Source organism: Balearica regulorum, chromosome 1 (assembly GCF_011004875.1).
Source record: "Balearica regulorum gibbericeps isolate bBalReg1 chromosome 1, bBalReg1.pri, whole genome shotgun sequence".
Lineage (NCBI taxonomy): Eukaryota > Metazoa > Chordata > Aves > Gruiformes > Gruidae > Balearica > Balearica regulorum.
The window spans coordinates 109,032,717-109,056,066 of record NC_046184.1 but is presented as its reverse complement, the minus strand read 5'-3'; the positions used below and the strand labels follow the sequence as shown (position 1 = coordinate 109,056,066).

The following is a 23,350-nucleotide window of genomic DNA, read 5'->3' as shown; positions in this document are numbered from 1 at the left end:
TATTCAAGCTACCCCCAGAGTTGCTAGATACATTGGAGACTGTACGATGATAATACAGAAAGAAAGAAAAAAAAAAAAAAGCACTGTGAAAGAAAATATAACTTAGACAAAGTGTTAGAACAGAAGGATTGAAAGACACAACCGGTGACGTGGGAAAAGGGGAGTCTGAGCAGCAGCACAAAAATGAAGAGAAGATATCAGAAAGTAAGAGAAGAAACATCAACAGATAGCACCATCAAGTATCAAAGCAGGAATTTTATTTGTTTTGCAAAACCAAGCACGTGTAAATCGAGAGAAGACACGTATCAGAACTTATGCGAGGCACGAATGTCAGCTTGAATTTTCAGTTTCTAAAGACAGAAAAATTATTCAAGTTGTGTAATTGTTATATCATTATACCTTCAATGGCATCCTGGAGTCAAAATTTGCACTGAAAGGCCTTGCATTTACAGTTTTCTGCTTTCATTTTGCTTGTGGTTCTTTCTTCGGGGTTTTGCATGTGCAAATGGCATAACCAGCTACCAAATCCAAGCCACAACTTCATTTCCTAGTTTTCCTGGAGTCCAAAAACCAGGACCAGAGTATTTTCCTTTGAGAGCCTGTTCCATAACCCTAGGTTAGAAGGCTGGCCAATACTTTTAACGCCCCCTAGGTCACCCCGTTGTTTGACCGAAGGCCTTGGAAGGCATTTCTGACAGCTGGTGTTGAGCTTAGCACCCTGCAGAGCTTGCAAGACATCTACTGGCATCCCACTCGCGCCACCCCAGCGGTGCCGAGGGGCTGCGACAGCCCACACTCCTGGCCAGGCTCCCGTGGAGCGGCGGCTGGGCTGTGCCCTCCCCCTGCTGACCCTCAGGGGCAGCTGCTTGCACGACCCCACCTTGAGCTGAAGTCCTACTGCCGTGACCGTGCCTAGAGGAGAGTGATTTTTCTCCCAAGCGTTTCAGCTCCTCTTCAAATCAGGGAGTCTTGTGCAAGCGGGGCTCCTTCCCCTACGCCTAAGCGCTCTGAAAAACAGAAAACAGATGACTGGGTAAAACATCATATGGGATATTAATAACGTAATTTCCAGGCTTCTAAGGTTACAAAGACTTCAGCTGTACAGAGTATTTATTATGTAACTGTTCCCCATTAGTTTACATATACAAACTGATGGAAAAGAACAGTATATTACATTGGAATGATCCATTATAGTTACATATAACATGTTGTATCTCAAGACAAAGAATATTGGCATTCCTGTTTGAATGGATCTCTTCTAAGTTTCAGAATATAGAATAATTATGAATACCATTTATGCATATATGTGATGTATAAAACAGTGTATGGTGGAGAAACAACAGGAACTCTACCGTTACAGTTTAATTCAGGTAAGGGGAGGGGGGACCGAGCAGCTGCGTGGTGTGTGGTTACTGGCTGGGGTTAAACCACCACGCTTCCTTACTTTCAGTACCATTTCACATCATGAAGATCTGTTAGGCTGCTTTGATGACCATCTATGTAAAAATTTAACTTTAAATGATGGCTGAATTTTTGACGTGCACTATGAGAGGGAAAGATTATGACACAGTAATATTCATCAATATTTTAATTTCTTTTAAACTGTTTCTGACACCTGCAATGATGAAAGCAAGCTTATGTCACATTTGCAAACTTGAACCAAATTGTTTGACTCAAGGAATTGGATTATGGTTACCATTGATTTCTAATTCTGCAAACAAAACACAACAACAGGCACTAACAGAAATGATAGATTTTGATGTTAAGGATGTCCAAAAAAAAAAAAAAAGAAAAAAAATTGAAAAAGACCCCACAACCTTCTAGAGCTGCTTGATAATTTCATGGCAGAGTTCTCCAGCTACTGCAGCTATTAGCTGCTCTATCACGAAATATATTCCTGTTACAACCACAACATTTAACACATTAATAAAAACAACTAATCAATACAGCAGTACCAGCAGTTGGCTATCTGTAAAGTTCAACACTTAATCATAATTAAGTCAGAAAAAGCTGACAAATACAAGTGTAAGAAAACACACAAAGACAATGCAGGAAGTAACAAACACCCTTAAATCACCAATTTGGTCAAGTCTGGCACTGGTTTCAGTTAATTCTGTTTAAATTCACTTGGAAGAACAATTAATCCCCAATGCATACCTTTTCCAATTATCAAATTAAGAGTTGAGTTAAATCAATGAATGCTATGATAGTTTAATTATATTAAACCACATGACACACACAATGAGGAAGAGTGTGTGTCCAGATAACCACTTGGGTGTCACACATTAAATAAATTTATAAAACAAAAATAGTGGTGCGTTTTCTTTCCCATGAGCTATTACGCTATCAGAGCAGCCACTGTTGGTCGGTAGATGGGTAGAAGGAAAACAGAATTTACAGCCTTGGATACAATTTCTTTTCCTAGGGCACCAGGTGCTTTAAATACCACCAGAAGGATGCTCTAGGCAGTGCCATACTGTCCAACATAGCTTGGCATAGATTAGCTCAAAGCCTTTGTGTCTTTGCAGACTTTGATTAAGGGCCAGTGTTAGAACTCCTATGGGTTTTACTTGATCCAGAGTAGCACAGGGACTTTTTTTTTTTTAATCATCGCAGCTGCCAAAAATATGCCAGTTAAGATAATTACATTTCAATTTAAATTGGTAATTTAATGGAAAATTTTAAACCAGAATGTAGGGCAGGATATGCACTTCCAATCCTATCACAAAATACTAATTTCTCTCTGTTGCAGATGATCTAGGGGCCAAGTTCCATGCTTTTGTCTCTCAGTGAGACCAGAGAGTTTTAGGATTCTCCATAGTTTTGCAGGATTATCTCTTCAATCTATTTTAAGTCTTCAAACCTCACCTTGATTTAGTTTCATCTGTCTACTGTTTGCTGTTTCATTAACTACCTGCCTTTATAAGTCACAATACATGTAAGAAACAAATTCTTCCTAAATATATTTGCTCCTTTTTGGGAGGACAAGTAGAAGAACCCAAGATATTCTGTCTGCCACTTCTCTGTTGTTTTCATTATTTGTTTCGGGGCTGACACAGAAGCCTGGCAGTCACAACATACTGTAAGGGGAATCATTTTCCTTTGTTTAGAGCGCAGTGTGTACCGTCATTTACATAATAAAATCCTCACAAAAATAACAGATGGTGAAGAGGCACTCATGTTGCCACATGTTGGAAGCATGATACAGTTCCTTGATGAACTCGTTTCTCTTACTTTTGCCTACAGATGTCTACCAGCTATTAAACCTTGGGGGTTAGTCAGCTGGTGAAAGGTTTAAAGACAGGCAAAAATCTGTCTACAGAATTTTCCTGCTTCCAGGAGGAGCAAACGTTATACCCTAATAGAAATGCGCAATCCATTGAAAATGGTTTCCACTACCATGAAAAGTAAATAATAACCTCTATTTTCGACACTCATTGGGCTGAAATGGTTCACTATAGAAGACAGAAAATATCATTATTCCACTGAGTCTGAGCTGTTTTCTCTTTTTGGAATCCTTTTCCAAGCAGAAGCTGGGGACAGAGCAAGCTATGCTAATGCTCTATATTAGCAATATAAATTCTTGGATGCATTACCATTAATTCTATGTGCAAATTAAGTGCCGGAAAACAAACGTCTGTCACTCAGAATAACAGCCGTACAGCCTGTATACAGTGCAATGAAGTAAGATCACACCACAGTCCCTAATTAGAGATAATGGATCTGCTTCTGATCCCATTTACACTGATTTTACGATCATGTAATCCACGCTATCATCTCCAGTGGAGCTGCTCTTTAAAAAGAATCAGTCCTCAGGATGACACAGAGGGTATTTAAATGAGCGGTCATTTAGTTAAGTCGAAATGTTGTTCCTTAGATGCACGTTTGCATATTGCTTTCAGAGCTGGACTGCTGCAGTTGCAATGCGGAGGCTGGGATGGGGGACACAGGCAAGACTATGGATCTGTTTCATTATTTCTGTTTTACCTAAAATGTGGCATTTTGTACAGCTGCGTTGACAGAATAAACACTTAAAATTAGCTAATTCCCTTAGCCTCTACAGAAAAAGAAAGAAATTATTTGATGTGATGTTGGTTACATCACATCTTTGTGATCATGTTAACACTCTTTGGTCTGTGTGCATTACCATATTAATGTTTATGAATGCTGAGTAGACCTACATCCAGCTTGTTTACCTTCCTGCATCTAGAAATTTGGCCCATGGATTCCAGAAATCTGTTTTCCAGTTCAACAATATATGTTTGTTCATATTTACCAGCACTACTAATAATTGAGAGGGCAGCTTCCATTTTATGAACACCAATATAGTGTTCAAAATAGCGAATATTCCTCCCTCTGGCTCTGCCGATGGGCAGGCAGGGCAAGAGAGGTGCTTTACAGTTGTGGGCCTCACAACTCATAAGGCAGGGGACTAGCCTTGCTTGCAGGTACGGTGGTATTCATAGAATCATGGAATGATTTGGGTTGGAAGGGAACTCAAAGACCATCTAGTTCCAACCCCCCTGTCACAGGCAGGGACACCCTCCACTACACCAGGTTGCCCAAAGCCCCATCCAACCTGGCCTTGAACACTTCCAGGGATGGGGCCTCCACAGCTTCTCTGGGCAACCTGTTCCAGTGCCTCACCACCCTCACAGTGAAGAATTTCTTCCTTATATCTATTCTAAATCGACCCTACTTCAGATTAAACCCATTACCCCTTGTCCTGTCACTACACTCCCTGATAAACAGTCCCTTTCCATCTTTCCTGCAGGCCCCTTCAGGTACTGGAAGGCCGCAATTAGATCTCCCTGGAGCCTTCTCTTCTCCAGGCTGAACAAGCCCAACTCTCTCAGCCTGTCCTCATAGGAGAGGTGCTCCAGCCCTCTGATCAGCTTCGTGGCCCTCCTCTGAACTCGCTCCAACAGGTCCATGTCTCTTGTACTGGGGACAGCAGAGCTGGACATGTGTGGTCCCACGAGAACAGAGTAGATGGGGAGAATCACATCCCTCGAAGAGGGAGCACCAAGCACCTCGACACATCAGGATGACCCTTGGCCTGTCCTCATTTTCTTTGGAAACCCACATGCCCCGTAGCCCTACATCACCAATCCTGAAGCTGCTAAGGTTGGTACAAATCAAAGGTGACATATACAAAACCTTTCTAGGCAAGAAATTCTGCTGCTGCAACCTCTTGCTCTCATTCCACTCTCTGTATTTGTCACTGCTCCTCAAAAATGACTAGACTGTAAATTTCTGGCTGTTTCATGTCTGCCCCATTAAAAGCTACAGACATAGAAAGTCTATCTAATAGATCTGTTAATTGCGTGGCGCTTTCTTCAGGGAGGTACACATGTACACAAGATCTCTAGTCTCTAAAAAAAATTTTAACAAATCCCAGATCAAACTGAGCCCAAAAATTTAAGGTCTGCATGAAAAAGAAGAGTACACTATGATGTTTTGAGCTGTCATCTGGACTGTAAACCTGATGTGAATATTTTTTTTAATGTTTGATTAGTTCTGATTATCTTGTTTGCCTATGTGTTTTTTGGTTGTTGGAGTTTAGGGGGTTTGTTTCGGTTTTGTGTTTTTGCCGCATGAGCCTGTCCATAAGGAAAGAATATTTTGAATTGTCAGATTTTTAGCTAGCACAGTTTAAAGAAGAATTGCGGGTCTCATTATCCCATAGCATGGAGTCCTGATGTTCTGCAGCCTTTAGAATCCAGGAAGTACGTGGTTATTTTTAAAGTTAGTAGCTAACATGGTGGCGGAAGCCGTCACTCACTGTGTTCTGAAAATCGTCTCCTCAAATATTTGTCCTAGTACCTAAAGATCACTTTGGAGATTGTGCCTGTATTCACCCCTTACCACTAGATCACTGACTCTGTAGACTCATGTCCAAAAGGAGGACACTCCTTTTAGGGGTTTTCTTCATCTATTGCTGGGTGCAAAGGAACCTTCCCCTTCCCCCCATTAAAAGGGACTTGCTACTTTTTTGATATCTTGGAACAACACATCAGGCTGCTGTGTTTCAAAACCATCATACCCCATAGGAGTATCATGCATCGGTACACCAGCATTGACTAGTTAATTTGAAATCACTTGTATCTCATGTCATAACATAAAAGCAAATAGAGCATATCCAGAGCCACAGACTTACAAGGTTACATAAAGATACAAGCAACAAAAGGAAAACAAATTTCCTTCATATATTTTACAACAAGGTCAAAACCAAAAGGCATCTCTCTCTAGAGATGCTTTACCTGACACTGATGATGTAATCAGGAACTTACTACTCCTTATCCAGTTTTCACAACTGCAGGTTATATTCACATAAAGGAATATTATATTCCACTCAGGTAATCCTACTGAATTTTCTTCAGTTAGGAAGACAGTGCCCCTTTCTTAACTTTCTCTGACTTCTCTCCTTCACCATTCCCCAGACCAAATCCAGAAAACTGAAGATTGAGAAGGACTGAAAAATGTCATCTGGGTGATTTCCTTAGGGAACTTGAAATAGGATTTTGATTACTTTCCTCATGAGAATCTACATCCGATTGACAATAAACATACATTATTTTCATTTCTGCTTGTTCTGCGTTAATTAGAGCTCCATAGATACAACTATCCATCATACAGTTTAATTATGACAAGTACAGTTCTTAAGCGCAATATGCTTCTAAGATTACTAATATTCGTCAAACAAATACTGGGACTAGAGCGTAGGTGTAAGACACTGCATAATATGGATGTGCTTCTCAAGCTATAGCTAAAATACATGTTAAAGTTAAACCTCTACCACAGCTCTAGCCAAATAAAAATAATTTACTTGAATAATTTAAACCAAAAGTGACCAAGATTTTTGGTTGATTAATTTGGATTTCTCCAGTTACAGATTACATAAATATCAGTAGTTTGTTCATAAATAAATCGCAAGAAATTTACTTTAGTATTATGCATAGAACTTAAACCTGAAGCACCAGAATCACAATCTGAATAGCAGAGAACTGTATTTAGGTATCTTGTCTTAACATTGTCTTAATATTCACATACAACATTGACTGAGAAATCAAATATCTATGTACCTTCTGTAAATAAGATATCTCTCTCTTTTGCTCTAGAACTAAGATATGCAAAAGAATGAGTACAAGCAGAGAACAAGCATACCATACTATCCTGATGTTCACTCAGGATTTAAACAGAACTTTGAGGGTTTTAAGAAAATAACTGGCAGAAAAAAGGTATTTTTAAAGCTATGGTAATGAGTCCACTCTAGACAAAAAGGGTCAGTTGTTTCAATAAACACTGATCTAAAAAGGAGCTGGTTCATGCAGTTGAAAAATTTGCTCTCATTCTCACTTTTATTATCCAGAAACACAGTTAAAAATACCTTTTTCATGACATTTTTAATTTCTAGTTGTAGATATCTAGAAAGAATGACAAAAGGCTTCCTCCACTAGCAGAAGGGAGTGCATTATCCTGCACTGCATGACCAGGGCTGCATCTGTCATATTAACTCTTTGCTGCTGAAAAACACCATTACATTCTAAGCCATATTTCTATCAGACCCTTTATTATCCTTTTTATTCTTCTTTTGAGATGTTATCTCTCTTACTGTTGGGTGGGGGTTTTTTTCCCCCTTTTCCTCATTCTTTTTCAGCTCTACAAGCCTGTTTTACTACTAAAAGTTTGGTGTTTTTTTTTTTTTTTTCCCCAAAGATACCCTAAATTTTTATTACCTCCTTTTAAGAGCCCTGACTAATACTGTCTCAAACAGACAAATAAAAGCTTCTCATTAGTCTCAGTTTTAATGGTTTTCCTATTGCCTTGAATTCAGATTCAGATTTGTTTTTCTTCTAGGGGTAGATACTCACTGTCAAGGACTCCTCAGCTTCAGCAGATCTCTGACAACACAGAACAACTGAACTCCAAAATTTTGTTATAATCCATTCCTACTTTCTCTTAAGATTTTATTGCAACCCCCAACCACACGGATCTCTTCTTACAAGCAGTTATTTCTCCTAAACCTGATTCTTAATGCTTCTAGTTCTAGGTAAGGATTTCCCTTGCCTACGAATCTGTATTGCTATGCTATGCAATATAGAACAAACCAATTTTAAATGTTAGCTTATTGGAAACACAGTTACACTGATGCATTTACTGGAATTTCCTTTCTTTTGACACTGACACGTCTTTTGTACTTTTTGTCTTTTTGTACATAGGGTTTAAAAGACTTCAGTTCCAGTAAAGCATAAATACAAGAATTCCATCCTGGTTGCCTTTTCAGTTCACTTTTTATTCTCCCATTCTTGTTGTCCAGAGAGATCAGAAATAGCTGCAAACAATCCTCTTGCACCCTTCCCAAAGCTCTTATTCTGCAATAGCTGCAGCACCTCCCCAACAGCAGGGAGTAGTCTCAGTTCAGAATACATCATGGCAATTTCCATGTTTATGCCTAATACTTCTAGTAAGCTAATTATGGAACCCACAAATGCAAGTGATGGCAGAGTACAATGACCCAATGAAAATATTTTTTTGGGCGGGGAGGAGGGGAGTCTGATCGTATTTGGAAATATTGAAGGAAAAAAGAAAATCTTACTACTATTTGACCTATAAACAGCTCATTTAGCTGCTGGAAGTTTTGGCTTGTTGATTTCTACTGCTGTTCTTTTTGCACTAGCTAATAGGCAACTCTTCAGCTTTTCCCTCCAGTTATAGAAGACTCCGGAGAGATATTCACTAGAGACACAAGGGAAATGGGACAATGGGACGGAAGTGCAAGCACTCTAAAACCCATGAAAAGATGTTCCAAATATAGTTCCTTTTTGCTTTGCTTGACTATTATCCATGAGCACTTGTGTCTGAGTAACAGCAATATTGTAACAAAGGTAAGTGGTCTTCATGCTAACAAAACAGAGTGCCTATCATGGTACCTAAAGACCTCATAAAATTAGAAGACAGGCTAACTTTTCTCTTTTTCAGTCCTAACACATTTTGGATAGACCACACATTCCACTCAGGCATCCAGAAACCAGGGTCATAACCTCAAGACCATCACGTCTATTTCATTGCCTACTCTTTCTTCTAAATATTTTTTATATCTTTTTTGTCTCCAATTGCTCAGCAATTATTTGAATAGCATCGCCTCCTTTATCAAGTAACTTGCAATTCCCTTTTCAAACTGCAAATTTACAATCACTAAATGAAACTCTAAGTCCACACTGCCAGTTTTCTGTATCATAGCTTTGATTGTACACAAGATGATGGGGTTCTTGTCCTTTGCCCCACCCCCTTGAAGCAGGGATTGGTCTTCTTTCATAAAACAGTAACAGCTGAATAACAGGAAGTAATGTATTCACAGAGAGCTTTAAAAAACCAACAAAATTATATTCCCGGATAAGTATTTACAATTCAACATTGGTATTTTCATCTTAACTAATTCTCTTCATTTACCTGTTTCATATATCTCAAGTCTCCAATGAAAGAGCAGAATATGACTATCATTATTTACCTTGCAATTTAAAATTGCTCTAACATAATCTCCTGGATGAATAACTTCACTGAATAGGGAGTTATTATTCTTGTCCTTTTAAATTCTGAAAAATATTAAAGTCACTAATTCCTACCAACATGCTAAAAATTCGGGATGACCAGACTGTCAGTGAACCAGGTCATTTGGCTTTCCTTACTCATGGCAATAAAACCAGATATTTGCCTTCCTCCAATCCTAACAGGCAGTTTCCATTTTCAAGGTAGAGAATGGAGGAACTTTATTTTTTTGTAGCACGTGTTTCACAATATTGACTCCGTTAATATGTGATGATACATTATTATTGAATATTAGCACATCACTACCGGCAGAATGCAAATACTTTCCAAGCAATTTTGAAAACCTAGGTGTCTGCACTCACAAACTGCTTACATTCCCAGCTGCATACCCTTCCGTCCTTCAAATCAGCAAGATGTGCAAATCATTAAAAGTAGCACCTAAAAAATAGACAAGTAGTATCATCACAGACAGTAGATAGTTATGATACGTATGCAACTTGTCAAAGGAACAGGATCCAACATTTTGAGATATATTTTATCCACCAAATTCACCTGTGGAGGGGAAAAAACAACTAAAGATTCTCAAGCTGAGGTCTGCATCCTTGTGCACCTAGATCTTTAAAATCTTGTTCAGATATTTCCTTATCTGTAGGCAAATAAAGTGCCTGCATAGTTAAGCCTCCATCAACAGGGCTGACACACTCAGATTTCCTTTGCAATGTGCACACAGAGATATATAACTCCTGATGCTCAATGTGCATACCTCAACAACTTTCACCCATGCTCTTAATCTTTCTTGTTCAGCTCCGTCTAAAATACAGAAATACCTGAAGCAACAGGAAAAAGGAAGTCTATGCTTGACCGCTGCTGAAGGCATTCTCTCAAGAGACCAGGATCTAGTCCTATTTTAGTGAATGCATGCAAAGTAGCAGCTTCAAAATGGATCAGATAGTTACTGCTGGCAGACACCTTCACACTCTCATAGGCATAGGAGATAAAAATGGATCCAGGGAAGAAAGTGCTTAAGTCTGGCTCCTTCACTCTCTAGCTATTGGCTAGGCTATAAATTGAATCTAAATTTTGAGTAAGGAAAAGTCTACTTGTATCTTCTCTCACTCCACAGACAATTACAAAAGACTGGCTGAAGTAAGAAATTGAAGACAATGGTTGCTGAATGCATGCGTCTCACAGGAAGCCTTAACTCTTAGCAGACTCCTGGCATTCTCACTCCAAAACAAAACTGTTGACTAGAGGAGCTTTATGGCTCTATTCCTCTGTGGTTTCTGGCAAGGTGTACAGTAGGGAATTAAACCTTGACATGCAACATTCTGGCATTGCCAGTTAATTATGCCTGTCTGCATATTAAACAGTTACATGCTACTGAAATGTAACTCACTCGTACCTCCCATTCCCAGCACAGATAGCAAACACCAACTCCGTATGGTAAAAATGGTAAGGCTGGTGCCTAAGCTTGGCTTATAGCTCACATGCAGGTCTATGACAGTACTAAATCAAAGTAAATATATTTAAATTCTATTTGCTTTCGTGATAGCAACCCCAACATGTCCTGACCCTTGACCAACTTGTGCTGAGGGTGCTCACAGTCCAGGTTCCCTAGGACTGCAGGTGGTTCTGCAGCAATTTAACTACATGAAGAGCCAACAATTTCCATTTAAAAAATGTCTCCACTTTGTCCTTTGAAAGAAGGAAAATACATATGCTCTACTAAAATTTCCAAAGGTTTTAATTAGGTCTTCATACACCATATTTGCGTGCCTACTTTTCAGATATTTACAGATGTTGCACTAATGCCTCACCTGACCTGTAAAAATAAACTTAACAGTGAAGGTGGAGACTCACTTCATCTATGTCCCATTCTCCCAGTCCTGAGAAAAGGCTAAAGAGTTTGCATGAGTGGTTTCAAAGGGAAAGTCCAAAGGTCTGCAAGTGCTGATCTGGGCTTCTAGCACTGTGCTTCCAGTAACTGAAATTCTGTAGGAGTTGGGTAGCCTGCAACCACCCTGAGGGCTGCAGCACATTCAGACCCTGTCAACACTACCACCATGCATCCATCCTCCTCCTCCTCACTTATCCTCTGAGACAACAGGTTGGGACAGTAGCACACACACATTTAGCTGTGCTAACTCTTTGCATCCCATTATCCCACTCCACCAGGTGAATTCCCAGGTTTAAACATCCAGCACTCACACATTGGACTAATTTTACTGTCACTATGCTAAAAGAATTGAAACAGGTATTGGGCTGCTTCTATATACCTAAAAAAATTAATCAGATAATACCAGCTCAGTCCAATTATAACCCTAATCATTTTGCACAGCTACATGATGGCAGAAAGCAAAACACTTGTGCATTCTCTCTCCAGGAGCTCTCTAATCGTTCAAGAAAATGGAGGGAAGAAAATACACTTAGAGAAACACTGACAGAGCTTTGCCCCAATGCACCATGGAGAGGTATGACCTACCAAATAAGGCACCAGTCTAGGCCATAGGAGACTTTGGTTCAGTTTCCAGGGGCTCTCATACACAACCTTGAGTAAATGGTGCCTGTGCATTGGCTTTCCCCACCTTGAAAGGGATTTTGGTTGTTCTCTGTTTTATCCTGTAAAGCACTAAGTTCTACAGACACAAGAGGTAGGTATTATTATGTTTCACAGCTTTATCTCAACTATCTGAAAATGTATTCTTCCATGCCAGTGGCACTGCTATTTGGTTGTTTATCGTGTACTTTTTCATCACCCAACAGCAGATGTACTTTCTGGATAGTCTTCAAGATTGTTTTACAGAGCACTTGAGACTTTTGTTTTAATTTTATTTCTTTTGTTGCTTATTTTCTTTAAGCATTTTATCCTCAGGGATTTGGCTATGACCATTAAAAAATTATACGGCAATATGTAGTTTCTGTTTTCCATTTAAACTAACTTTTGCACAAATAAATCTCAAAGGATTGAATATACCTTCTCCACTTTTCTGATTCTCGCACCATGAATGCTGCTTTCTGTCTGGGCAATGTCCCTTCCCTTTGTAGAACAATTATTAAAGCCAAATGTTGCTTGAAATATGGATTATATTTGCCTTGCTCCTAGAATTAAGACCATAGTGATTTCCTTACCTTCCTGTTTGTCCAAATTCTGTCATCAGGTTTACATAAACAAGTCAGGCACTCTTTCTTGAGACCAAGGAGACGATGACAGGAAGAAAGCAGACCAGAATGAAAGTTGCAGAAAATATGACCTATTCCAAAAGAAACAGTGAAATTCTCTAGTCTCCCTTCCAGACTGCTAAAATACACTTAATCTATCAAAAGCATGTTTAATCCAGGTCATGACCTTGTTTTCTGTTCCAACTCCCCATCATTTACTGTTATTAAAGCCACAGCATTTCAGAAGTTACATATTTTTACATTTTAAATTTGACTCAGTATTAGAAGGCTATAGAAGAGTTGAAGCTGATCACAACTTGCAAAGAAAAAGTGTGTGATCAGCTGCAGCAAAAGGAAACAAAAGGATAGCAAAATTGCTTCAAAATATTTTCATAAAGTCACTACAGCAGAGACTTTCAAAACTGTGCTGAAGTTGCAAGTATGAAGCTCTCGTTACGTTTTATAGGGGCTGTATATCTATGCTACCTAAGTTGCTCTGAAAAACCTCAGAGTGCATGCCTAATGCCAATAACATAACACTTTGAATTTATTGCTTAGTTTAGACTCGGTCTGGTCACTAAAGAATTCTCAAATTCTAAAAATCCAGAGTAGCTTCAAATACCAATCTTTACAAAGAAATAAAATCCTGTTTCAGAAACAATTCCTTCTTTTTCTTGAGTATTAAGTCTAGACTCAGAAAGATGGTTAAAATATGATGTACTCTGACATATTGGGTCCACAAGCAGTTTATTCAGTTGGAAGCAGGCTAAGAGTTAGCCTGGGAATATTTAGGTAAGCCCAAGAAGCAACACTGCAAGGAAACAAAGAAATCTAACCTGTTCCTATTCATCACAATTATTTCTGACACACAGACTCAACCTAAAAAACTTTGAGAAGTTCTAAAGATATAATTAGCTACAATTGTCCCTTCATAAAACTGGCCTTTTACAGAAACTGGATCCATTAAGAAAAAAAAATATTACATCTCCCCAAACCCCCAAGTTTTACATGTACAAATGGAGGTCAATTGCTTCCCTCTCTGAACCTCAGCCCTGGTACTGAATTAACAATTATTTCAGCTAATTTGCATTTCTAGGGGTAACTTTCAGGTAACAGATACTCTCACCTTTACTTTTACCATTGCACTTATTTAAATGGCCACAAAAGCTAGCCAAAAAAAAAAAAAAAAAAAAAAAAAAAAGGGTCAACCTTTCCAGTAGGGCCAAAACAATTTTTTTTCTCCCTACAGTCAATCCCTTAACAACTGATCAAGAGCTTTTATAATTATTTCAAGAATCAGCTAGGTGTTTCTCCCAGCCCTGCACAAACAAAATTTCCATGACCCATCATGGGATCATCACTTTTTAGGACTGATCAAAAATACCCATAAACCCCAATACAAATAGCAAAACACACCACCTAATAAAAACACCTAGTTAGATCTTGGCTGAACATTGCTCACAGAGATGAGGATACAAACGGGTGCCACAACACATTATTATTATTTAATTCTGCACAAAGCCTAGAATTCACTTGAACAGGTATGTCTTTTGGAAGGCTTATGTATTTTAACCAAAGCTACAGCAATTTGTTAGTATGTATACCTCATAACTAATGAGTAAAAGCTTTAATACTGAGCAGAATACCTATTAATAATTTAACTGCAAGTAAATGCTGGTGGGTTCTAAACCTGGTGTTCAAAAGAATGCATGTTTTCTATAGGAGATTATGTGCAAAATTAATCTTCAGGACGTATGCACTGGTGTAAACCCTCCTTGCTATCTTACAAAAGGACAGAACTAGGGCAAAACTTACAAAAGTTAGAGAATTAACTATTATAATTTAAGTAACTACTTTCTTAAATAAGTGATAACTGGTACTACCAATAATGCAGGAGAGAGGATTTTCACTGTAATCTCAAAGATATAGTTCAATTGCAACAGCATATTACAGACTAAAACCCCTCCAGAATATAACAGGAAAGAGTACACATGCATGTTTATTTTCTGATCAGTTGAATTAATGACTATAACATACAAAGAGCTCTTAAATCTTCACATCAGGATCAAGCTTCCATAAGTATGAAAGCAGAGAATGTGGATACAAGACTTCTCTCATTCAAAACATTGAAAAGAGCTCATGGGGAAAAAAAATAGTATCAGTGAGTGTCAGTTCAGCAGCAGCTCCCTGCCACTATTTGTAACAAACCCTCTAATAAATTCACATTTTTGTTCACCTTCAGGACTACACAGACTTTTTCCCTGAAGCCACATCTGCATAGGAGAGAATTTGAAGCTTGGCTTATTGCGTGGCCTGATCCACATTTCCATCTGCTGGTTCCCCAAATCCAAAGTCAGTCCTGGCAAAGAACTGGCCAGAACATGAGATAATAAGCCTCTTGAGTTTATTGTCTGGGATCTACCACTGAAAACAGCTGTCAGAAACAAAGAGAAATAGCAACTTTGAGAAGGCAGGGAAACAGTGGCAAAAGCCTAGAGCAGGGTGAGTGAAGTGAGGAAGCAGTATTAGGGGGAGAACTGTACACTAGGAGAAGGATTTGGCATCTTGAAATAAAAATCTCTCAAAAAAATACAGAGACACTCCATATTAATTCCTTCCAATTAATTCTAACAGGCTCTGCCTCACCTCATTTTTTTCTACGTAAGAATTTAACATTTTGTAAATTTATACTAAAAATTATAACTGACATTTTAAAGTGTTCACTGCACCATTCTCAGTTCTGTGCAATGTAGGCCTGCCTCTGTATCAGAATTAAACATGACATGTCAAACACCATTTAAAACATACATATAAAAGTTATCTTCTTTCTTTCCCATTTACCCTCCTTTTCCTTGTCAGCCATCTTCTGCCTCTCTTCCCTTTTCAGAAGTTTTCACCTCCCGTTTCCCTTCCCTAGCTTTTGTCAGCCTTTTCTCTTCCCTTCCTCTCCCCAGTCTTTTATTCACTCTTACTCTCCTCTTTTGCCTTTCAAATTTGCTTTTGGCTAAAGTGTTCTCCACACTATTTGAATAAATACAAGCTGAATGGATACCACAGGCACTAGCCACTTCTATTGTGCTGCAGTAAACAATACTTCACTTTTTCATTGCTGCTGCCTGGAACAATGTATTGTGCTCAGATTATACCCACTTCATATATATATTGTTTCAGTTAATAGAAAGAACTTTCATATTGATTGCAGAAGCTTCAAAAGAATATTTGAGGAAAAAAAATACAAAACTAATCTAACAGGGTAGAGAATAAAAAAATAACATGGTCTGGTCTCAGAACAGTACACATTACATGTATACATGAAGTAGAAGATTATAATTTTAAGACCTCAGATATACAAAGAGTGGGGGAAAGGATTGTTACTCCACATATGCTAAAAGCTAAATTTCCTAATGAATTGAGCTCCCATTTCATCAGTTAAATTAAGGAATGGTCCTAGTATCCTGACACAAGCCACCTTTTCCTCAAAGCCTCTCTTCCCTCAGTCTTCCCCTTCCTTCTCAAATGGCCTCCGGACCCCAGGGTGAGGAGGAGGAGGAGGAGGAGGAGGAGGAAGCACAGGAGCAGGACAAGTGCGGCAGTGTCGCCGTTGTTCTATCCAGAGGGGAGGGAGCTTCACAGAAACGGCTTTTTCTGGGCACAGATGAGGTTAGGATAATCCAGACCTCAAGTTATGAAAGCAATATTTAAAATAATTAACAAAATGTCCTGCTACATATGCGTTTGGGAGAATGGGGAAGGAAGCACATTAGCTCCAATCAATCTGTTAACAATTATGGGAATATTAAGGCTGTGAATACTGAATCCATCCAGGGAATAACTTCTCCACTGAAATCAAACCTTAAAAGAAAAAAAAGATACACAGGCCTCTGCCAAGACACATACAGAAGAAAGTTTGATGAATAGAAAGAATAATAGAGAAGAAATACAAAGGAATTTAAGTAATTGATTTGAAAACATAAGATATGTTTATCATTGCAAACCTTTGTGGCTTGTACTGTACAGCAGCAGCAGCAGCAATGAACTCTTCTTGTTGATGATGTTGGTTTGGTTTTAGCTCAGACCCTGCACTATCAAAACATTGTATCTGTACATTTTCCTTCTTCATTATTATAAAGGTTGCTGTAAAGAAAGTTATTTTTATGTTAATGTTCTTATTCATTCCCTCTCCCACAAAATTCCTTTCCTTTAATCTGCTCTTAAGAGAATTTGGCAGAAAAGTTTCCTCTCCATATAAAGAGATAGAGAAAAGGTCCCTTCCTCTCTTAAACTACACTTAGGGCTTGTTAAATACAGAGGAGGCAGTAGAGAACGATGACAAAGGAAAATAATGAGGAAGATAAAGATACGGTCTTTGCTCATTTAAAGCTACTCCAAGAAGCATAAACCATAAGCAGATTCTAACCTGCATTGAAAATAATTGCTACTTTGCCCATCTTCTGCTGGTTTGTCTCTTCCAAATACATGCTTATTCAAGTCATGAATACTTAAGCGAGATGATAGTGCTATTTATTTCACTTCACCCAGTGTGGTCTCTCTTGTGCCCATGGAGTGCTTCCTTGTATAGTTTCCTTTGGACCGAGTTTTAGAGGCACGTTTCATAAAAGCTAACTTGACATGTTGTCTCTTGGTGGTGACCCAACCTTTGTTGCTCTCTAGAATGCACTCTTTATTAAGGCAATATATTATTAATATTATTATTACTATCTATGATTTATTCTTGGCAGCACTGGTAAGGCCTCCCTGCCCACTCCAGGGTAAACAGCCAAACCTTCTGTCTAATTCAAAATTGAAATAAGGCTGGTCCCAGAGAACCTGACAATCCCTGTCTTACCATTTGAAGAGGAGAGAGGGAAATGCACAATTTTTCTTCAGCTTTTCCCATTTATTTCATGGTTTCAACACCCTTGCAGGTTCAAAAGAGCAGAACAGCCAGTGACACAGAAATTGTTCCACAGAAATGCCAGCAAGAGGTGCTCAAGCACCAGCTGCTCATTATCCCCTTATGGTTTGCATGCTGCTGACACCTCAATTTCATCAGTGAGGGGTAAAACATGTAAGGCTATTCATGATGATCTTCCACAGTAGCAAAAGTATAATTTAAGGAAGTACTGACTACAACTGGTTTAAGTACCCACTGTAACTAATATTATTAACTTAATATGAATTGGGAAAACACCTGCATTTATTTTCTTTATATACACTTTTTGTTGCTGTTGTTGTTGTTGTTAAAATACATTAGATGGCATGGAGGTGGGTGTGAGAGGTTTGAATAGATTCACGGTAAACAATGACTGTGTAGAACAACAGTTTTGTTCAAACCACATAAAAGTTGTAGGACCATAGTGAATTATAGCAATAAAGATTGGCAGCCTATGAGAAATTAAATTGTAGTCTTGAATCAGGCTCTAGTACAAAATTGTCTCCAGGGTCACCTGTTTGTTTGCTCCAGTAGAAACCTACTATGAAAGCAGCACCGATCACAATCCTTGTAGTAGACATCAGAAGAAAAGGAGAACAATTACCTTGGAAATTATATCATTTTCACATTCCTACAGTCTGTGTAGTCACTTGTATAAAGCCAGAAACAGAGACCACCTTTGTAGGAGCATCAAAAAAAGAAGTCTGTATTTACTTGTTTTAAATGGAAAATAGAATCACCACATCTCTATAATAATTGAACCCTTTGTTAAAAGATAGTCTAGTTCTGCAAGCATGAGGTAAGGGTTTAGAAAGCGGTTCATAAAGCCCCGTGGCCAGACCAGGACTCAGCAGACTGAAGCAGGGTGTTCCTGTTGTCCGAGAGGAGGGACATGTTCTTGGCTGGGGCATCGTAGCAGAGCACCACAGAGGTGAATGAAGTGTCTGTGGTCAGCGGTACCACATCGGTGTGTACTACTTCATATCTGTCCTGACAGGGCGACTTGGCAGAAACCTGCTCAGCTGCCTGAGAAAGATGCCTTTCACAAGTGTTAGAGATACCCACCAGTTTCACTTCCAGTAAATTACTTTCATTATTTTTTTGCACCGTTCACCAAAACAAAATAAAATAATGAAAAAAAACCCCTGTACTTGTGACCTCTCTGTCAGTTACACAGCTAAAATTCTAACTATTTTAGGTTCATTTGGTGTTAAATGAAATCTCACAGGTCTTTGAACAATGATGTTAAGTTTTCCCAGGCACAACAGCAAGCACTTCACTTTGTAAGTCTTGGAGTCCTATTTGCCTTTTTGTAGCTGTACTGCAAGGGCAGCACATGATTGCCTCGAAGATTAATGCACACATATCTCTCATTACTTCTAAATGGTGAATTCCTACCTGGCAACAGGAATGCTTTTTATATTTGCCCCCAAATCCATAACTTTCAAGTTGCAGTAATAAAGTCCACCCCGCCTCTGTTTCTCCATTCCTCAGGTTTAACCACTTCTTCCAGTATGAAATCTTTGCTCTCCTGCATACTGCCAGCACCACTTTACATAATTTCTCACTAGCATGCTCCCTATGTGAAAAGTATTAATGAAATATTAAGTAAGAAAAACCTCAGGAACAATCCTAAGGAAATTTCATCTGTAACTTTCTTCGTTCCAAGACCAAACCTTTTGCCAATTTGTTATTGATCTCAGATTTCTGCTACTTATCCCCATCTTCTTCCATATAGCTAATTTTCTGTGTGGTACTATTTCAAATTCATTACAGAAGTCCACATAGACTAAAATCTAATATTTTCCTTGCCTACAAAATCAGTTACTTAAAATCTTCATTTAATGAAAATATCAGGTTATCCACTGTGATCTTGTGTTAATAAACATACGCTGTAATATATCCCATTTTTTATTTGCTGCCATATTTCAGTTATTGTTTCAATAAAACCTCATTATATTGATACAAATTACTGAGGCAGATTAAGAATTTGATGGGTGAACTTGAACAAAGTAACTTCAAATCTTTTGGCAATGCGGAGTTTAAGAGGTATGGTGAAAAAAACCACCTGTGAAAACTAGATAATGATAACTGTATTGTTGGTTATTCTTCATATTGCATATTTTTCTAACCCAAGTATTATTACTGGGTAGCACAGTCAAATTACAAATGCAGTAGTAGCATTTAAGCAGAGAAACCTAAATGCTGAAAACAGTAAACATTCAGCCTTAAAACTATTATTGTTATTGTTGATATTATCTTATCACCCTGGAAGCACTTCTGCAAAGCATCCTAACAACAAAAGAGTGCTCCATAATTACTACCTATGTGTGAGGAAAGGCAGCAGGCAGATTCAATGCACACAAAGGAGATGACCATATGTGAACAGAGGTGACCATAAAACCTAACTTCAGTGGAGTTCTTACAGCACTGCATCAGGGAAGAGTTTTGAGCATGGATGGCATGAAGGACAGATTTCTATACATTTTTGAAAGGGGGCTTATGTCACAGCATTAAAACACGAGCACAGCAGAATGGAGGGGGCATCCCAATTCTTCACTGGAAAGGAAAGTTTACAGAATCAACTGAAATCTGGTCCAGCTCTCTCTGCCAGAGGCTGATGGTTTACAAAGGAACCTCCCAAACTAGTTTCACTGGGCATCTCCACTGGTAACAGCTGTACTTCTGAAAAAGCAGAGGCATGCCTTCCTGCCCCACCTCCTCCCAAATGGGAAGTTTCCTAGTCCCCAGGTCTCATAACCTCCTTCTTGATGGTTGGTTAAAGCCAGATTTACAGAGGCTTTCAAAGCACCATAGATTTCCCCTCACCATTTTTCCGAAACTGCAGCTCAGGATAATCGCCTGGCACCTTGCACTTCCAACTTTGGTCTAAACATGCAGCCCTGAGCATGCCCCGAAGGACATCCTAGAGCTGTCCTGGGACTGGGCACACTCAAAATCAGGCCTTCGTTCAGCTGCAGTGACTGTTTTTCCATAGAAGATTCACTCACCGCTATCTATTTTCAACATACCCTTTTCCCTCCTTTGCGAGCCCTGATGCAGCCCCTCCTGAACCGAGGCTACTGTCAGCTACCTGATCTGCCCCATGGGTTATCTACATGTCGCCTTCACCAACTCACCAACCTCAGGCAATTCTCCATTTTCACAATTCATCCACCAAGTCTTCAGGGCCTCCACCCAAGGGAGCTGTGCATCTCCCCCAGGTCTATGTCCCACAGACCCACCCAACTTCCAACTTTAAGATCAGCTGCAGACATGAGTTGTAGAAAACCAAGAAGCAGAATATGAAAAGAAGGTGTTTCCCATCTCATTGTCCTGCGTGCCCTCTTCAAGTGCACAGCTGATAGGACATATCAGAAACTAAGTCAGTGCCATGAGCATTAGAGAATGAGGATTGATGCCTGGATGTCCACAGGAGATGAAAGAGCTACCTGGTGCCAACACAACACAATAGCGATATGAATGTGATGCAGAGACCCCCAGTCCACCATTCCATAGGTGGAGAGGTACTATTTTGAAGTCACTTAAAAGAGGAAAATCAGAAACAGGAGCTGCTCCTGGGACAAGAAACGAAAAGCAATTTCATATCCCATTGCGACAACCATGAAAAGGAGTCCAGAGGAAAAAAGCAAGACAACAGCACGTTGGGGGTGGGGGGTTGTGTGGAAAAGCAGGATATGACAATAAGCTGCATGGTTGTTCTGGGAATCGGGAAGAGCAAGATTTATAACACAGCAGAGCATGGGGAAAAAAGTATTAGAAGGAAAGTTAATAATTTTTTTTTTTTTTTTAAGGGCAAAATTCTTCCTGCACTAAGGAGGCATGCGGCCAGTTTCAGAGTTGCAATAGCAGCCTTGCTTTTCCCTTGCTTTGAAAGCTGTGTGCCAGTGATGCTGCGGCAGTCCGCGCTCACTTCTGTGCGGTGCGAGCAAGTGCGTACCTAGAGAGGGACAAAACAATCGCATTGTTTATCAGGTAAGACATGTTTTTGAAGCAACCAATCTTTCTGAAAGCTTGCTTGTTTTCACTTATGACTATTAACTTCTAGGGCCCATGAACGATAAAAGCAAACTTTAGGACAATTCATATCACTAAGGCAAAGTGGAAGGAAAAGTCCGTCTTGTATTATATGGAAATAATTATTGTTGCAATTTTTCTTTGCTATTAAAGGAAAGCCAGCATAACTCTACCTAACACTTCAAAGAAAACAAATCTCAGGGACAATACTGCCAAAACACTGTTCAATGTTATATTAGTAAATGTTTGTCAGATCTTCAAAGGTGTAATCAAAGACACGGCTTTTAAGTGGTTAAGGCCATTTATGAACTTAGACACTGGTGAATCTTTACATTTTGCTAGAGAGAGGCCTCCAGGAGCAAATTTCCAACTCATTTGAACCAGACACTATATGTCAATTTTTACTTGCTATTTCTGTTAGTAAAAGTTTCATAATGAGATCAAGGCTAAGGTTTTAACAATAAGAAAATAATAATCATATCAAACAGCATTATTACACTTCTCAAAATATATTAAAATATGTTTGACAAGAAATGATAACACCAAAGTTGGTTTTACACAGTAGGACAAGAAAATGCATACATTTAGAAAGAGTCTTTAGAGCTTAATAAGAAGGAAGAAAAAAATAGCAAAATACGCACATCTCTCCTTTTTTTTCTTTTTTTTTTTTTTAATTTTTATTTTATATAGGCAATGGTTTCTAGGATTCCTGCAATTTGGCTATACCCACAAGGTGATTTAACTTAAAATGTAGTTATCTTTCTTCTTTATCCACAAAGAAATTCCATTAACCTTGAGCTTGCAATGTCAAAACAGTAATGGCAAAATCTGCGGTTTACATTGCTCTTTGCACTTCCAAAAACATTTAGTAAAAATATGGCTGAAAGCAATCTGCAGAAAGTGTAGGGGTAGCTAATGGAAAATAATATGACAGAGCAACACAAGGATTTTTAAAAAAGAGCGCATTTGTCTGCCAACATCATTGTCACAGTTACTTTTTTTTTTTAATAAATTCTAAAAAATAAAAAGTAAGAAGTGCTAAACTTCAGTCAGAAGGATTCTGTACTTTAAAATTAGGCCATAAATATGATTTAATATAGGATCACCTTACCTTTTTAATACAAATGTTTTAAACCTTATTTTATGCTCCACATGAATTATACATCTGCAGTTCATATCATTTATAAATGATGTGGCCTTTAAGGAATTTGACAATGGACTGATCTAAGATCAAGGGGACGTTCTCCAGAATGCTTTTAGGAATAAACATCAATCTGACATTATAATTTTTTAGGCATTTTGAAGTGAAGTATCAATTTTATCAGATAATTATCTACTAGAGGTCAGTGTATGTCAGTTTCCAATCATTTTCTATTACAGATATAATACAGAGAAGGTATACATGTACTGGAACACATTTTCCTGGCATAGTTATAACTAAGTAGTCCTTCAGGCTTCAGGAAGATAGCATAGGTAAAACAAAGATGCCTAAGCTGCTCTCCTGAGCCAGACAAGATGCATAGCACACACAAAAGCTTATGGTACTGTCCTAGCAGAGATAAATTAGTAAAAAAAAGCTTAAATTAATCGTGGCCAATATTCAATGCCATATGAGAAATGCTGTAGTTTTTAGCATAATTATATAAAAACCTAAATTTAGCAGAAATCACA

At 38.6% G+C, this 23,350-nt stretch overlaps 1 long non-coding RNA gene across 1 annotated transcript in view; it reads right to left on the bottom strand.

Moving 5' to 3' along the window:
• Window positions 1–241: 241 nt before the first annotated feature.
• The window catches only part of LOC142600110 (uncharacterized), a 40,444-nt gene continuing 17,335 nt past the window's right edge, over window positions 242–23,350 (bottom strand). Inside the window, exons 3-4 of the long non-coding RNA XR_012833565.1 lie at window positions 1,818–1,897; window positions 242–1,007 (exon numbers count right to left, since the gene is read on the bottom strand). This is a non-coding gene — a long non-coding RNA (uncharacterized LOC142600110). The remainder of the gene's footprint in view (window positions 1,008–1,817; window positions 1,898–23,350) is intronic.